Source organism: Labrus mixtus, chromosome 9 (assembly GCF_963584025.1).
Source record: "Labrus mixtus chromosome 9, fLabMix1.1, whole genome shotgun sequence".
Classification (NCBI taxonomy): Eukaryota; Metazoa; Chordata; class Actinopteri; order Labriformes; family Labridae; genus Labrus; species Labrus mixtus.
This window is the reverse complement of record NC_083620.1, coordinates 18,716,763-18,736,178: the sequence shown is the minus strand read 5'-3', so window position 1 is coordinate 18,736,178 and position 19,416 is coordinate 18,716,763. Positions and strand designations below refer to the sequence as shown.

Sequence of the window (19,416 nt, the reverse complement as noted above, 5' to 3'; positions counted from 1 at the left end):
AGAGGGAGAAATCTGGCATCAAAAGAAAAGAGTGATAAGTATCAAAGTGTCCCTGCTGGCTTCAAACACAGCATATCACGATTACACAGAGCACTCTTTATCCAGCTGAGCCACCAGGACGCTGCAGACACCTAGCAGGTTTGAGGGATGTTTGCTACCATAGCAACGCAGCAAATAACACTGATGTGTCTCATCTACAAGGCTTCAAAGGGAAGAAAACCAAAGAGCTTGAGCCACAAAGCCACGTAAGTGAAATTCACCTAATCCCATTGTCAACAAACTCCAAAGTGATCAGAGGGTTTTAGGGGGGAAATCTACACAAAGCCACGTCATTCAACATTATTTCAATACCACAGCATTGTAAAAAAAAAAAAAAAAAAAAAAAAAATAAACATTTTGAGGCCAAGTGTCTGTATTTCATTTCCCTAAATGTTGTCAGGGATTTGTTCTCCCTGCATTTCACAAGGCTTTAGCAGACACCGGATAACATTAGCATATTAATCCCAATGATTTCTTTAATGTATCATTCAAAAATTGAATTTTCTCCCGGCTATGAGTAAAGATCACAGGAGACATCATTGAAGAGCGTAAAAAAATGCACAACAGATTTCACTGTCTAACATGATGAAGCCTCTTCCCTAAAGCTGCTGCAGCTGACAGCTAGATGCCAAGTGTCTCGCTTTCTAATCTGAAAAATTACAGACGTGTCAAAATTTCAAGACAATCACAACTAAGGAGACAGGGGTTGTAACGGTGAACATATTTCTTGTTGTAGTATGCAAAATAAGGTTTTAGTCACTGAATTTATTGTTACTTAAAATAAACAATACAACTGACCCTTACAACGTCTGACCACTTTTGCTCTGTGCATCACAGAGGATTAAACAAGCTCGGTACCGTACAGAACCTCAGTTATGTTTCCTTTGCCTGTTACACTGATGTGCTATGTTTGAGATCAATCTGTGTTAAAAAGGGAAACTAAATGTGTAAGATTATAAAAAGATGTTCCTTGGGTGCCCACAAAAGCAACCCTTTTGTAAAGTCTTAAATCCTTGTCTTAATCTTAAACAAATCATTAAATGCCTGCACAATATCAGCAAATACAGCATATGATTTGTGATCAAATTAATCAAAACTGCAATCATGATAAGACGAAGAGATGATGTGATGCAAAAACATCATCTGTCCTGAATCCTAAATAATTCCAAATGGCAGAAGTGCTGTTCATTCTCACCACAAGGTTTGCAGCTAATCATGCTAGCTAATATGACCGACGCAATTCAAGTGAAGCCATTTGAAACCAGTTCAAATTTAAACCAATCTGAGGGTAGCCCACAGCAAGCTGGGGCTTCATCTGAAAGGCCAAATGGTGGGAATAAATGGCCCATGTATCCACAGCTGCATCTGATTGGCTAAATGTTTGCAGGCTAAGTATTCCACTGTAAATATGTCCGATCTGCGAAATGAATTGTAGAATTGCAAATGCATGCTGGTAAAACTATCTTTTTTTATGATCTCCTACTATTCATCTTGTTTCAGTCAAACTCTTGCAATGTGTTTCTTTAATAACAAATAGTCTTGTGAGGATAGGGATGAAATATGACTTGTTGGTCAGCACTTAATCCTTTGGTTCTTTATGTAGTCTTCTTGAAGCTATACTGCTCTCTAGCCAGAAACTCCAGAATGCTATACACATGACACGCAGTTTAAAGGAAACATCATGGCCATGTTTCTTTTTCTCAAGTTTGTAGTCTTAGCATCAGTAACTAAGGAGGGGAATGCAGTCAAATTGAGTTGGAGTGGATAGTCTGTAAAGCTACATTGTGTAACCGGAGGCAGCATTTTGCTGATAAAACAAATAAGGATACAGGTGAGTCAAGAGTCTTTAACCATGTGAGGGGTTTGCATTCAAGGAGAAAGTGTAGTATTTTTGTAATACATGTGACTTCAATAACAGACTATTTTGGGAGTTATTGGTCCTCAGCCCATAGCAAACTAAGGAAGATGCATAAAGCAAACTGAATGAATTTCAAACCACATGGTTGAACATGACACTGACCGCTGTATTGTCCTGTGTTATAACATTCTGTGTCATTGTTATTGATAGTACATGTAACTGTGTTCTGTCAGGATGGCTGCAATCATTGCACAGAATAAAACCTTTTAATTCATTTTCAACCTGCTGTTTGAATAAAAGCATTATTCAATGCCTTTGTAGTCTAAATACAGTCAAGTCTAGATACAGAGAAAGCGCTTAAGTGTTGAATGTCTTATCACAGTCACTCAATCGACTTCTCCTCCCCAATCGTGGATCAAAGCCATATCCGTCTGCTTTTACTGAGCTAATGCCATGTGCTCTTTGAGTAAGAAGAATTCTGAGACGTTATCTGCTTTTTTTTATCCTGAACTGAAGCTTTATTTCCTCTGAGACACGCTCACGAAGCAGCACCCAATCACCCATGCAAAACATCCTCTGTATGAGACGGGAGGAAAGGACGATTGTCTTAACTTTATCAAAGGGTTTACCGATACGATAAAGCGTTTATGGGGTTTTACGAGACGAGTGTAACATCTGGGCAACTCATCAAGTTTCAATTTGAATTTTGGCTTCCCACGATCATGAACACAAGATAATAAAGATTAAAAGATTACTGTTCTGCATGTAGTGTTGCGCTAGTTTTGTCCATAGCTTTTGTCGTGTGTGGTAAATGTTTTTAAGTGATTGTCGTTCTATTTTGACTTCAAGAGTACATCACCACTACCCCAGAAACATAGCTAATTCATTTGTATTTATCTATTCTTTTTATACATTATTATTTTCATATAGTCACATTTTTTTCACTTATTTATTTTGAATTTTTGCATAATTGTGGGGGCATTAGCTCAGTCTGTAGGGACTTGGGATGGGAACTGGAGGGTTGCCGGTTTAAGTCCCAGTGTGGTTTTTGCCATAATGTAGAAGCCCTAGAGTGAGATAGCGGATGAGTCAATAACTGTTCAGATTCAAGTCTTACCTCTATGCTGAGCTCAGGCATGAAAATCCTGACAAATCTAAGTTTCCTTTGGTTATGGGGCTTAATAATGGGAGACACTGACAGCTGAATGCTCTTTAAGTGAACCTCAAATCTTCTCTGCAATGTGATATTGGACAGTTTTAGTGAGATTTGTGTACATGAATAAGATTTCCTTAAAGCTCTGAAGGCAGTTCTTTAATCTCTGAAGTGACACTTTCTTAAGATTATTCTGTTCTCTAATTTTGTGACGATTAAAAATCTGGACCCATCAGTTATATGGAAATGTTGCCTTTCTATCACACGTGCCTCACTGCAACTCCATTATTCATCTCTGATCTACTAATAGAGTTGATGTTTAAGTTTAGAGATTAAAAACTGTTTTTTTTTCATCATTAATTGTTTCCGCAATTTCTTCGAGTAAATGTGTCAAACATTCAATACTTGTTGCGGATTCGTTTTATTTCTTTGTATTTTGTGATCGCTCATTGAAACAGAGCCAAGCCAATTTATTGGTTTAATCAGAAAGTAATTCAACTGAAACAAGCTGCAACTGGTTTGATAAATGTTAATTCATTCGAGTCATTTATAAGGATAAAAAACATGATTTAGCAGCTGCTTCTTAAACATCAGGGTTCCAGCTTGTCTTTTTACTTGGTATTTATTATACACTAAATATCTTTTGCTTTTAGACTTGGCGGCAACTGAAAGTTAAAGACTACACTTAAAAGACACATACAAGCTGCAGCTCTAAATTGAACACACATGTCAAAAATTACAATGCAGTTGTGGACATCTTAAAAGACCAAATAATGATGTGTCAACCAAATATTTGTATTTTGTAGTTGATTTAGTTATATATGGTGAATTTGGAACTTTTCTGGCAAAAAAAGTGTCATGTATTCTCTGGTTTTAGCTACTCAATCATGAGATTTTACTTTATTGCTGGTTTGAAGTCACCAAAGGCTTTAATATATTCTCTTGAAGTGGGATGCAGAGGCCTCATTTACCATCAGGTTGCAGAGGGACCTGGGAATCAACGCTCAGGTTTTGAGACATACTATCAAGCAGCCAGTGAATACGGCTAAAACATACCAACGCTTGGGCTCATAAAACAACAGCACAATCCAACCAAACCCCACCCCTGACGCAACTCTCATCAGCAGGTAAAGGCATGGGACACAAAATTGTTTTCTGATCACCCCGATAGCTGGCCACCTCTGGGGAGGGTTTCTAGTATTAGAAAGTCTTAAACACCTGGCGATCCAGAGGTACAATTCAATCCCTTCAACCTGTTCTCCAGAATGCCTTAACACCCACTTAAAGTGCTCACTGACAATCTGGCACAATGTACGGAAAACATCAGGTCCTGTGTCCTTCTTTAAACACAACAACTAACAAAAATCAAAAAAGAGGCCAATGATGACTGTAGATGTTGGTACTTTCAGCCCTAGGAAGGATATGAAAGGAAACCTCCCAGTATTAATTTATCTTGCTACAGAGTAGAAGTTAAATAAAGCAGTTAAATGCACTGAGGCATCAAAAGTTAAACCACTCACTGTGGACCCTTTGGACTCTCAGGAGTGTTGATTTAATATCGTCCATTTTAAAGGCAAGTAAAAAAGCTATGAGACAAATGTAGTGCAGCCAAGAGTTCAACATTTACCTCTGTAGTGTGGTTAAGTTTATGTATACATTCATACAGGACGGGAAGCTTGAGGTCAAGGCCTGATACCTTTACAGTAAATCAGTAAACATATTTCCCACCTCTGCTGGGTTTAATGACACATGGATCTCCTCAGCTTTGGCCTGGAGCTCTTCAATCATCCATCCATCCATCTATCCATCCAAACATTCAGAGGGAGACTGACACGTTTTATGAATGTCCTTCATCACTAATCCCGGCCACCATAAACGAGAGCTTTTTAGTCAATAGAAACCAGGATCAGAACGACCACATCGAGCAGTCATCTGTCAAGACTCTCGATGGAGAAAGTAGTTTGTCAGACTCATCTAATGATCCAATGTCGCTGAAGCTCGTCAAAGTGCATCATCAATAACTGGAAGCATGGATGGCTCAGAAAGGCCAAAAGCATGCAGCTATTCCCTGTTGGAAGATAATCACTCTTTAACAAGATTACTCCGCATCGCCGGGCTGCTTTGTTTGCTAGTTTGCTACATTGTTTATTGATGTTGATATCAACCCATAAAGCTTTCATATTGTTTCATGTCTCAGCACTGCTCACCTGAACATGATATACGTCTGACCTTCTGCCAAGCACGGTTTTCCCTGAGTCCATGAGTTTGGTTGGCATGTCTCAATGCATCTTGACAGATACGCTTAGGGCTGAGACTGTGATGCCACTGCTGTTTATCATTCTACAGCAGAGTCTTAAGTTGGCGAAGCTTTTTCGTTTTGCCAGTTCATATCTCATGTAAGTCAAGTTCTCCCACCTGCCCCTTAGTCCAGGCCCTTACAGATGACCACAAAAGATCTGATGAGAACACGGCAGGCGCAACCAATAATCCTTCAACTGATCTATCTTATATAAGCAAGCAATTTTAAAAATTGTGTAAAAAAAATAACTTCAGTGCTTTGGGATAATTGGACTCTAGAGACAGATTTCAAATCTTAAGATAGCTGGGGTGAGTATTACCTTTGCAAAGGCCAGTGCTTTTGGATGTTTGGATGAGAAAAACCCTTGTTTCTTTAAAAAAAAAGAAATCACAACCCTCAAAATAGCATTTACAATTATGGCATTTGACAGTCTAAAACATTCGTAGCAGTTGATCAGTTTTCATAATTAAGACAGCCGCATGAGGTCAACTGAAGATGTTTGGCAATGACCTCATGGATCCTGCAATCAGGTCACCATTAAACGTCCTACACTGAGTAAAACGAATCAATAAATCTATCAGTCATGCAATCGATTCATTTTTGTATTCGGATAGACAAGACACTTTCCAAAAAGAGAAGGTGTAGACTGTTCTCTTTGTTATATTATTCAAAGACGCTCAACAGTATTCAGCCATGAGGAAACACATGGCAACAATGACAAGGAAAGAGTTCCTCTGAACAGAGAAACCTCGCCTTCTGCCGCGGCTGGATTGTCTGAGGAAGTGGCATAGTGAGAGAGACAAAGAGAGAGGTGGATAGAGGCAAACAAGCAGTGACAGAAGGACAAACTGGTGTGTTGGACTTACAGGCTTACACTTTTTCCTTCAAGTATTTATACAGGACACAATGGGCAGTATGACTTCACTTATTTAATATTGGATAGCAACTTTTTTTGTAGAAAGTGCACAATAAAAATGCTCACATTTTCAGAAAAGCCATTTCTTTGCACTCAATTGTAAAGTTGTTTTTTTGTTGCATGCTATCCCTTGGCAAACAGGTATTCCACTGGCGGTAAGCACAATAAGGTACAAGATATTGTGCCATTATTGTTTATTATAGGCTATACTTGCCTGAAGCTGCACTATGACTTGGCAGCAGCTGCACAAAGCAGAGCGTGCATTTCAGCTACTTGACATGAGGCTCTATTCCAAAAGAAATAAAAACATTTTTTTTTACATCATCAGTGCTCTTCTAAAGTACAGGAGCATCCTCAGAGAGGTCTGAAATAAATAATTTTTAAGGGCATTGTTTGTATGTGTTATTTTGTATTTCTTGAGTGAAACGGTAAACTATCTGGAAAACGGTGTGATGACTTAGTTTTAATCACAGCACATTGATGCATTGTATACAATAACACAGCAAATGTGTTGACATTTTATAGACGTTCTTATCCCCAGTTTCTCCATGGTTTATCGCATCACTGGCAGGCTTTGTAAATATTTAAACATTAAATAGCCCATAAAATATACATACAAAAAGTAGGTTCGAGAGAAAGGAAACTAAGGACAAACACACATTTTGGAGCATTCAGCACATAACTGGGCACAACAAAACTACTAAATGTCTAAATGTAGCCAAAATCAGAGGACAAAACTATTAAAAAGGGCCTACACTATGGTTCCAAAATTAAAGGTGCTGCATTTAAAGCTTTTCTTCCATGATGTAATACAAAAAGCAAAAAGGAGCAAAATCAACAAAAGAAATATTCATAAATTGTGAATGATGAAGAAACAGCTCCAAAACGGTCTTGGAACACAACATTAAAAAGTAATGAGTTTCTACATCTTTAGAAGGATATCTGCTTCTCTCTCTGGGAATATTATTGCTGATTGGTTGATTAAAGCTAATTTATGGTTAAAGTCCAATGATATACAAATATGATCTTTTCCTGTTATGAAATAAAAGAATCATGATGATTTGTAAAAAAAAAAAATTGTCATACCGACTTTAAGCATTGTTGTTGGGATATACAGAAGTTGTATTTTTGGGATGGGCCCCTCTGGTGGGTAAGATGCTGACTTGATGTGAGATATTCAGTAGATAGATGGAGTTCGCATGAGAAGAGACAGAGGAAGAGTGCTGGCTCACCCTGTGAGAAAGCTATAGCTTCATTATGTGAACTATATTATGCTAATCTATGCAGCACTCAGCATGGTCAGCCAATGACTGCATGCAACAAATGAAAATTACACGATTTAAACAGCAAGTCCTAGCATGGACACATGGGAGTCTACTGGGCACAGTCAAAGGAACAAAAATCAATCAAAAGAAACAAGGCCATAAAAACCCCCCAAAATGAAGTATTACTGAAATTAACTCACTGCTGGAAACAGAACAGCAGCAACAGCTCCCGCAATTAATCGCCAAACATCAATGAACAATTTGGAGACGAGGATATAGAGACACCACATAGATGTTGAGCTGAGGGATAGATTTTCTGAGCCAGGCTTCAAGCTCTGTGTCAGCAAGAAATTCACCCTGCTTGAGTGTCCTTCTGCTCATGTATGTGTAATAATGTGCTGATCGATATGTTACTGCTTACTTAAGAAAAGGGGAGGCAGATAAACAACCACACAGCACAAAGTCAACATTTAACAAGGTTATCCGTAGGTCATCTTGTACCAAACAATTTTTTTGTCCAAAGCCGGCACATCCATAAAGTCGAACAAGGCGATTGCCTTGAGCGGCACTTTGGTACAGGCAGCGAGAAGTGGACCGAGGGAAATGGCAAATTAACAGATTGCATTTCAAAAAGAGCTGTACATGGTGTCCAAGCCTTGGCTACCGCATGTCATGTTATTGAAGGTATTATGCATGGGCCTATCCATTGTTATAGGCATTATTTGTATATGGAACTGCAAAATGTTTTCATATGCTGCGTTGCATCGGAGGGCTGGCTGAATTGTTTTTTGCCTGGAGCGCCACAAGTGCTTGTGCCAGACCAGAATTTCAGATTTAAACTCGTCAGGAAAATCAAGCGTAAAGTCAAATATTAGTTATAACACATGCATATTATCTGCTATTATAGCCAGAACGTTTGGGAAGAGGTTGATCAACATCTAGCAATGCTCCATTTCTTCTTCTCAGCTGACTGCACCTCAGATCTATTTTGAGGAGTGTGCTGCTCGCTGTGTTTCAGTTTGAAATCTTTTAAAAGGTGTCAAAGATTCAAACAGAAATAATTTGCAGCTTAACACTTATAGAGCGCGACACAACTTAACATAAACCTGCTAGGTTGTTAGGGTTTGAGAAAAAGCCCAAGGCAGTGAATTATCAGTTGTTGAATCTTGTGTGCACATTAGATAAATATCAAATAAACACATGCACCAGAGCAGGCATCCAAACTGGGAACTTATTTTTATGGATTCGGGCCAAGTGCGTTGGATTTTCTGCAACTTCTGTTTTCTTTCAGGTCCCTGAAGCTGTGCGTGTTTGTGATGATCAAGTAGTGAGAATAATATGAATGCTGCTGTGAGGCAGCGATGAAAATCTCCTCACAGGCTTTAAGATTATAGGGAAAAGTTTAATCAGGGCCAGTTTAATTTTTTAACCATTGTTTTTCAGCTCCGACAGGCAGAAATCAAGACCTGGGAATTCAACGGTTCTTTGGAAAAGTATTAAATTCTGAAGACTTTGTCAGCAGGGCTCTGCTCCAGCTCCTCGTGCCTTATCAAGGATTGGACAGGGTTCAAAATAAATGAACCGTGTTAGATTGTCCACCTGAAGTTTTTTTTTTGTCGCCAGTGTTTAATCACAAAGCTGCGAGTTTAAACACAGGACAAATATTAGAGTTCCACAAACATCGAGATTTGCTGACTCTAACATTGTCCAAAAGAGACACTGTGGAACACACCATGTGTTTACAAAGAACGCACATTTTTTTTTGGTTGAAACACAATTGTAAAAATGTATTTCATTTGAATCAGTCACAGTTTAGGAAGGGTTGTCTCATGTGGCATATAACAGCCTTTATTTAAGCTTCTTCAGATCAACAGTTAACATTTGGCCGACGCAATATACTATACTATGGGAACCAAATTTAGGTTTGGGGTCCATCTTTAAAAATGTATCCTTAATATAACTACAGCATGTAATTATGGCCATATTGCTGACTGTGTAATACATAGAAGTAGATCTGGACACTGTGACCTTACTCGTTTCATTTTTTTGGAGGACAGGATGTGAGAGAGTGGATCCATATTGTTGGGTCTGTCTTAGTTCACAGACTTCCAGGGTAGTGACTTGTCGATTACAGGAAGCCATGCCTTAAAGCACACCCTGCTTTATTGTCCATTGTACTCAAAATGGGACTATTATTTTATAAAATAACATCCGGTCATATTGACGAAAACTTAACTCTTAAGTCATTAATGAGAATGTTTAATGAGGTAATACAACAAATAACAAGTAGCATAATTTTCACTTCTGCTCCCATAGCATCAGACTGTCTCCTGAGGAGTTTCTCCCTGCTGGCCATTTCAAAAGAATGCAGGGTTCAGGGAGTTCCGCTTTAAACAGCATTAATTGAAACTGTTTCAGATCCTCAAACTTTTCCTGGAACATGCATAGATACTCTGAGAACATAACCAGATAGAAATATGGTCATCTACAAAATATCATCCAACAATCTTTGTTATTGCACTCGGGTGCTAGATTATGCATGCGTCTCTATTAAAGCCAGACGTTCAACCAAACGGAGAAAACACAATGTGAAGGTTGAGGCTCTTAAGCATTCACTTCACTGGAATAGCTAATGCTTCAGCGGTCTTCCAGCCTCTAATAGGCGGCAGAGTTAGACATCTCAGGCTGATGAAGAGCCCGCCGTACGAATTTCTGACAAACAAATCAATATGCAAGGACAAAATGATCTCTCATCACAGTGGCATGTTCGGTAGGAGTAATTCATGGAGGCATTATCTTTTTCCTAATGCCTCAGTGACAAGTGAAGAGTGGATTAAATGCACTACATTTTGTCTGAAGCTTCTTAGTTCAAAGAGGGGAGCCTACAAAGGACGAGCAGGACCTGTGGTAGTGAGAGCTGCACAATAATATATTGTTCCCATGCATTATTTAATGGCACTGTGGGGAAGATAGTGTTTGTGTGCTTTTGAAATTCTCTATGAGAGCTTGTAGCGCTCTTAATTGGCTTTCTCAGGAGATCCAAAGGAAATGCTGTTCTGGCAGAAGATATTGATTAATATGACCAGATCCAGCTACTGAAAGCATGATCTATATCAATGTCACCTTCAGGTAAACGATAGAAGACGACCATAAGCTGCAGTTTAAGACATCACTGCAAGTTTACTCTAATGCCATGCTCAGCCGATGTTTCTTGTTTACATAATGGTATCACATCACTTTATTTAAATTACTGCATAAAGGCTCTGACATATAGTGTCAGGGGCAACAGTTTGAGGCTGCCAGTGTGGCGGGGGGACTGCACAACAGGCGCTCTTCAAGGGGACAGATGCCACCAACGATTTTCTTGACCAGAGTCATCACAGAGGAAAGGGCGACGGGCTGGTACCAAGCACAAGACCTAGTGGAATAAACACATGCAGCAATGTGACGCTCCAATGCAGTTTAAACGCTCTGCAGCAGGTGACATGTTTATACCCGGTCTCGCCAGGACTTTAGCTGCACAACACAGATTTAATGTCTGGATTATGACGCCTGCTTTGCCATCAGCTGGGTGTCCAATATCATACCTCATCCTGCACCGTGCTCCTGAAAGAATTAGCTTTCTAACCTCGTATAGATCTGTATGAGAACAGCAAGTCTCTGAAAAGGGACTCTTCAACACATCGCGCTCCCATTGTCCATTCTGCTCACACCGTGTTGCTCCATTTTACATGAGCCTCTCATCATGAGCGGCAGCGAGCAGGTCAGCCTGTAAGCACCAGCGCTCCTCGTGCCCACCTGTTTTATCATTCACTGTGGGAAACAAACAACAGCAACTTAGCCGTAGCTAACAGGCACACTGCAGGCGCATGTTCATGGTCTGTGACAATAAATGGCACCTTCCCGTACTCGGTTGTGAGGCTCAGATGGGTGGGTGGGGGTGGGTGGGGGCAGAAAGCCTCCGAGATAAAAGGAGCCATGAAGCAATCAGTACTTCCAAAGGTTACAGAGTCAGAATACGAATGGGTTTCTGCACTTTAACGTTTGAGTTTTGGATGGTTTTGGAGAGTCTGCTGCTGCTTTGCTTCTATCTCAGATCAGAACAGTTTATTGCATCTCAATCTACTGAGCCCTTCAAAACGAGGGTGTGCCAGCACGTCTCATCGACTGTAACACATTTGTTGTGACATAAACGGTCACTTAACAGCAAATAATGCAGTTCATTCATCCATTTAAACACTGTTTGTCCAGAGTTGAAAATGGATGTAATTAAGGGTGGCAGCCTATCCCAGGATGCAACAGGATAGAGGCTGCGTAGACTTAGGACTGGTCACGAGTCTGACACAGCCCTTAAAGTCACATTCACCTTGACATTTGCAAAATATAGTCTACAATTCATTTAATGTGCAGGTTCTCATTTGTTCACATGCACACAAACAGTCTGAGTCTAATTAATGCATTCAACCCCTTCATGCTTTGAGGCGATACCATACCCTACTTTCTGCACAAATGATTGTTGTGTCCTCAAACATTGTGAAAAAAAAACACCTCCTTCCTTGCTGATGAGTAAGAAGAATAGGAGAATCTGTGCACACTGTATCGAAGGCATCTCATAAGTGATCAATAGCTCTGTTTATGACTTGTAAAATATCACTGCAGTAACCTTTTAGTGTAGTATTTTAGCGCTCGTACCTTTAGCTCCCATTGAAATTCATAATGCAGCAAAGTTAGAAAGTGTTTTATGCCTCCTGAGGCCTGTGTGTTATTTACCTCCAGTGTTCAGTGCTCAGAGTGCACCTTTGCCTTTTTCCTGTCACTTTATTACTAGCTAACCTTAAAGAATAGATTCCGAGGGAAGTGCAAGTTAAATTGCTTTAGTGCATTGGTGGCTACTCCTTTGATCTTTTGGGCAACTTATAATTACACAATTCCTCTTTATTTTTTTTCCACGCATCTTGAACGCAACATAACTTGACTTGCCTCAGGAGGAACATCGCTCATTCTGTGGACCGATAACAACTTAATTAGAACACATTTCTTCCTTTCTTTACTCGTTCTATTCTGCATGTTAAGTCCAGGATTCAAGGAATTCAAAAGTTTCTGCACAGACAGAGCTTCTCTTAAAGTCTGTCGCTGTTTGCATCACAATGGCCTCAATGCTATGGACAACTTTTAAAACAAACCAGCATTCTTTGCAATGTGCCGCTGCAGCTCTGAACATAATTGTGCGCTGAAATGACTGAAAATCGTGCATACTCTTTTGAGCCATTGAATCAAAGCTCTCTGTAGCTTAAAATAAAAGTAATCTTTGGAGCAAACGTGTAAATTCTGCAAATGTCAGTGTGCAAGCATGAGTCACAGTAAATAGCTATTTTAATATGCCTTGAACAAAGAACAAAAACAGGTTCATACATTGTGTTATGCAGCCTTTTATGCTCCCAAATACAGATCAATAGGTGGTGCATGCTGTTATTCTCTTATTCCTGCAGTGGCTGATAACCCTCCTCTGGTCCCGATTTCATAATGCTAACACATGACACCGGCACCGCGAGCAGCTGCTGTAACACAATGCAACAGAAAGGCAAAGAAGAGAGAGCCCATTAATCTCACCCCACGGTCTGCAAATGGCAGCCTAGAAAGCAGACACCTCTGCACATGTGCCATTGTCACTTTATTTCCATGCATAACCTGCTGAGATATGAATTTGCTGTGCAGTCGGCTTCCTGCCTGCAGTAGCATTGCTGAACACGGAAGTGTTGGCAATAATGCATGATAATGATAATGACCATCCTGTCTGATTTAATTAGGCTAACACATGACAGTGAGTGCTCTGAGCTTCTGCTGTAACATCCCGCAACACGCTGACAAGCCAAAGACCCGTTCATTAACACTTGCAACACACAGCTCGTAAAAAGGCATCTAAATACATTAAAACTACAGCTAATTCTAATTTCAAATCCAATTAATATCAAGGGTGTCAACTCCTAAGCTAAAACCTAATCAACCTCTTTGTTCAAGTTGAAATATGTAATGTACATGGCTTTAACCAAATATAATTTAATTGTCTCTATTTACCAGTTCAGTCAAGATACAGGGTTCATCCTACACACAAACAGTGAGCTGAGCCCCTGAGCTAGCTGCATGGGCTTTTATTATTAGAGAATAAAAGCGTCATATGTGACGTATACAGTATGTTTTTATCGCTTGTGGACATAGTAGGCATCTGTCAGAGTGTGGACCAATGCCAAGACCCTGTGACAACTTCCATTTTTCATTTCACTCTGTGATTTCAGCAGACAGCTGCAAAGGAAGTGGTACTATCTCTCCCAGCGATGCAGGAACACATACACACACGGTCCTCCGGCTCAGTCAGAGTAAAGGAGGGTGTATACTGTAGATGTAGCTGGTACTCTGTGTTTTCAACAGCACTGCAAGCTGCAGCAGCACTCACTGCATGCCCCGATGTACCAACACAGCCTGCCAGTGCCTACACCTTCCCCAGGGGATGTGTCTGAAGGTATTATGCGGATAAAGCCGAGCTACATGAGGGATGTTCACTCCACTTTAATTTAAGCATATTGACACCTAACCCCTCCTGAGTCTAATACAGTAAGATGTAAAACCTCCACACAGGCATCCTGGACCCTCACTTCTACCCATCTGTTGTTGCCGACGTCCTCTGCGTGATGAACACATATTTCCAAAGACCAGACGCTGACCTCGGCGCGCCAAAATTAGAGTGCAACAAACTTCCAACAAATGCTGAGTTGAATCAGAAGAGGCCAAGCTTTACTGAGTTAACAGGAAACTGATGAGAGTAGCTAAAAAAAAAAAAAATCCAGCTACAAACATAATTGCCAGCGTTCACTCACAGCGCCCATGAGATCATTATCATGCTGCATCAGTGCTTCTCTATCCCTTTTATCATCTCTAAACCTGCTTAGTTGAATGTCTAAAAAAAAAAAAAGGTGATGTGCAGCCCTCTTATTCAAACACACACTCAGAGTGCAGATACAACGCTGAGGCCTCGGCTCACCGTAAAACAAAATAATCACCTCAATATATGCTTTTTAACTCCACTCACAGGGACACTAACAAGTTTCCTTCATAATTCAAGCTCTGTGGCTCCACAGTAAAAATGTCCACTCTCTCTCTCTCTCTCTCTCTCTCTCCCTCTCTGACTGTGCAATCAGAGCAATCTGGCCTGATGGGAGGATTTCAGTGCCGCTGCTAATTTATGAAGAGTCTCGGTGTCTGCGTCGTGCTGATGCAGACACGCCCGGGCCATTTCCACATGCACTCCGGTCCCAGGGAATTCAAGCCATGTGTCACATGTGAAGCATCTTCATTGCACAGTTAAGAGCCGGGGAACGGCTGCAGTCATCAGGGCTGTTTCTGGGCACATCAGACTGCATCTAACAGCTACCAACACTATCAATAACTGCTCCACCACGTGAGGAGGGGAATATAGCTCAAGTAACCTGAACACATCTCAGCTAGACAGATATCATATTATCCGGCAGACTACATGGAATGGCTGCCTTTAAAGTGGAGCAAAGATCTGCACATTATGAGAGACAGAAAAGGACATATGTTTGTGCTTAGATATAGATAGATGGATGGATAGATAGATGGATAGATAGATGGATAGCTAGATGGATAGATAGATAGATAGATAGATAGATAGATAGATAGATGGATAGATAGATAGATAGATAGATAGATAGATAGATAGATAGATAGATAGATAGATAGATAGATAGATAGATAGACTTGCAGGCCTATCATTCTAAATTATTTTTTGCACAATCAATGCGCCACATCAGAGATCTGGACACAGTACAGACATCGTCCACACATGCGTCAGGAGGGCAAAGTCCACTGTACATGTCTCACCAAGTCTTCTAAGTGACTTACCAAAAGTGGGACTGATAAAGCAGATGCCGAAAGCCTGATCCCATTGCACACCATTTCAGCCGTCCACGCGCTCGTCTCGCTGGTTAAAATTCACACCGGATCTCAGACGGAGTTCATTTATTCCAAATTGGTATTGAATAAGGAGCAGTACCATCGGGGGTGGTGAGGGCTCGTGCCGGGGTTGGGGGGGGGAGGGAGGGGGGAAGAATCCAACGGACGTGATGAGCGACAATCTGCCGCTGAATTGAAGTGTCATCAACAAGAGACAGTGGGATATCTTCCAGTTACCTGCATCAGGATACAATAAAACCCCACCTTAAATCCCAGTACGATCCGATTGAGGTGTGAAGGCAGAAAAATGCGAAGCCGAAATCCAACCCCCCTCTCTCTCTCTCTCTGTCTCTCAAAAAAAAAAACAAATCCAAAAAGCTCAGGAGAGTCCGGGAGGCTTCTTGCTTGAAGCGTCCGAGCTGTGTTCAAAAGGGGGTTCAAGCGTCAGTACGCGACGCATCAACTCACCTCCCCCCCCCCCACCCCCCACTCTCCGCGTTGAGGGTTTGTAACACAAGAAAACAGCCGATTTAATCCCTCATAACGCTTGTTGTGAATCCCAGTGCTTGGTGATGATGGTGCCAGGACGGAAAGACAACTGCAGTCCAGCGCGGTGGGTCTTGCAACGTTTTGAAGGTTGTGGCGTCAAAATTCCGGCTGCAAGTCCGTCCAAAAAAAAAAAATCACGAAGGTCGATGAAACTCTGTCACCAGTTTTCTGAGCACTACGGCACAGTTACACGCCTGTTTTACTGGCAGTTGTTCGCCATCACTATAGCTATAACTTCCCCTCTGCGTAAAGCACAACGAAGGAATCCCACCCATGCACTGACTCCGTGTTTTTGCCTCTCTTCCTTCCCCCTAATTGTGTGCGTACCCATGCGAGCAATTAGTTTCCATACATGACTCGGTCCGTCCGCTCTCTGCGGTGGAGCAATGCGGTGGATTTCTTCGGTCAGGAAATCTTCCTCACTGTGTGCGTCCAGCTCCTTCCTGCTCCTCATGCATGCAGGCGTCCACCTGCGTAACAAGGGCCCGATATAAATGAATACATGTTGTCACGCCATGATGCCTGGAGCCGGAGCCAAGTGACCAGTGCATGGAGACATTTCTCTAGGTAATCAAAGGAAACGATTGACACCTTTCATGGACTGTTCAGCACTGCAGCAATGTGATGTCATTTGAAGCTGGAAAAAAAAAAAGGAGAGAAAAAGCAAGAGTTTCTATGTTTGTGTGGTGAGGATGAGAATGAGCAGAAAGTGTTTGAGCGTAATACAGAGAGGAGGCGCTGTGAGGTGTTTGTGATACTCCGGGATGGGCTTGGTGGGGCTCATGGTCCTGCACAAAGATGCTGCAAAGGAGGGAGGGAGGGAGGGAGTGAGGAAGGGACGGGGATGTTGGGTCATTGCTGCACTTAAAAATAAAATCCCATTCGTTCTTCAGGCTGCAATAAATACTCCTCTATTTTCTTGTCCTTCTCTATCTCCATCATCATAAGCAGAGGCACAAACAATAACTTGACCACCCACATGCCTCACAATGCACCTCATGCTTTACTTTTCCTGCAGGACATTAAACACTCCTCTTGGCTTAAATCAATGGAAACTGGATATCCAGCATCTTGAAAAATAAACATGAATATCTTCCCACCAGGAAGGGAAAAAAACCACAATGGGTAATCCTCTCAGAGTTGCAGAAGAAAGCCAGGGACAGCCCCATCCCTCATTATAATGTGCCTCTTAGAAGAGGATAACATGTTTTCAGTGGGCTTTTTGTGCACATTCATCTCCATGTGAATTGTCTGTGAGTCTGAATAGAGGCCACAGAACATGGTGTGAGAAAAGGAATTCTGGTTGACTTGACAAATCCTGTCAAAGCTGCTTGACTTCACCCGAGGAGCCTCACTAACATTGAACTATATTGTATATGAGATAATGTTTAAGAGAGATTTACAGATAGATGGAACAGGGTGAATTCCTTTTTATGGTACCGTTGGTTTAAATATATTATGCCTGCTGTGAGCTGAATTAATTAGGCAGCAATAAGGGCCTTATCATGTATGAATATGTAAGGTATGATTAAACATCACACTGAACGGGACCGGAATGTAGGACTATAATAATGTTGGATTGTCGGAGAATAAAAGCACCATAAATAACAAAGTTACTGCCCATCATTAAGGACCACTCGAAAGGGAAAAAAAATGATGTAAATGGTACAACTCTATAGGTGCATTTTTTCCTTAGATATTGCGTTTGCCATAAATACACCATGTAAATTTTCACATCATCTCTGTTTCACTTCTGCGTGACAGGTGTCACAATTATCTGTTGTGCAACTCTTTATACAAGAGCAGCAGCCTGTTGTAATTAAAGGGCAGTTCATAATGGGTGGAACACCTTCAGGGCATTTTTCTATGGATCCCTAGGATGTGACGCAAACTCCTTTTAAAGAGAATCATGCAGTTTCTCTATCAAAGGGCAACATTTCCATTAAAGCCTCCCTACTTAACCCAACAGATTTTTGCCACATAGTTATCATTAAATCTAGTGTGGTGCCTTTTGAACAAATGCTGATCCTCTAACATTTTATTAGCCTGCAGAACGTTCTGCAAGAGTTTAAGCTTCATTCTGTGGTTTCGCTCTGAGCTCGACCTGAATGAGCATGTGTGTTCATGAGGGGGGTGAGGGCAGGGTATGCATGCAGAGAATACTGATGGTATTTGAAGAAAAAAAAAAGGAGGCATGAAGGAAGCTAATCTGCTATTTATATCAGGCTGCACTCCACGGGGGCGAGGCTCCCTCTCGCAGTAATGCACTGTAAAAGTGATTGATTAGTGTGATATTGAGAGATTGTCCGACTTAACTGTCTTCACTCGGCCAAAGTGATGAAATTACAGAACACTGGTCTTTGAAAGCATAATAGCAGATTAGGTCAGCGTGGTCCATCCGCTCTAATAAGGAAACTTGCCATTCCTCTAAAGTGCAAAACATAAGAGGGCGGTCTGCACTCAGATCCAGTACACACAACCAAAACCCTCATACACTCAGATAGTGTGTGTGTGCTTAATGCCCTGGAACAGATTGCATGCTGAGGTTGCTTAATTTAGCTCTTTGTATGTGTGTACACCTTCAAAAATGCTAAATATAATACAGCTGCCCTTGTCGCTCTTTTTAACCAATCGCTTGGGTCAATTTCCATCACAGACGGAGAAAAACGCCAATTCCTTATCCATGGCTGGGCCCAAAGGAGCTATAACGCATTCTTTATCAGGTCAATGTGCCACTGAACAGTCTCACATGTCTGTGTGTGTGTGTGTGTGTGTGTGTGTGTGTGTGTGTGTGTGTGTGTGTGTGTGTGTGCGTGTGTGTGTGTGTGGTGGGGGGCACTTTGAATTGGGATTTGCAGAGCCTGAAAAGCTGTCTTCAGGAACGGCAGTATCATTACAATGTATACAGCCCTCCATAGCGGATGAGAGCAGTCTTGTTTATACCTGTGAATCAAATCACCCTGAACATTAGCTCTATCTATCTGTCTCGCTCTCGCTCTCTCTCTCTCTCTCTCTCTCAAAACAGTTCCTCTTAATGTAACTTTAAACTCTCCATGTTGCCATGATATATGAAAGGAACCCACATGATTTCCCCTGTATGGGTCTCTAATTGGCTCATCAGCCGTGTTTTCTGAAACACGGCTGAATAACAGGCGTGCGAAGGACACTGTGTGTTTCAGCAAAGGTCAGTCTGTATGGTGATCATACGCACATACATATACATGTGCAGCTTTGATTTATTCAGGCCGGTTTGTGTCCGTACGATCAGCAGATAATGATGCGGAGCTTAAAAAGGACTCTTTTTCCTGTGAGCTTGAATGATAGGTCATGCTCATGCTACCTGCCGTGCAGCACAAATGACTCAGATGT

The 19,416-nt window shown here is 41.2% G+C and overlaps 1 protein-coding gene across 1 annotated transcript in view; it reads right to left on the bottom strand.

Moving 5' to 3' along the window:
- The window catches only part of lrfn1 (leucine rich repeat and fibronectin type III domain containing 1), a 118,897-nt gene extending 103,097 nt beyond the window's left edge, over positions 1-15,800 (bottom strand). Inside the window, exon 1 of the mRNA XM_061046665.1 lies at positions 15,448-15,800. The gene's annotated coding sequence lies outside the window, so the exon portion shown is untranslated. The remainder of the gene's footprint in view (positions 1-15,447) is intronic.
- Between the last annotated feature and the right edge of the window lie 3,616 nt (positions 15,801-19,416).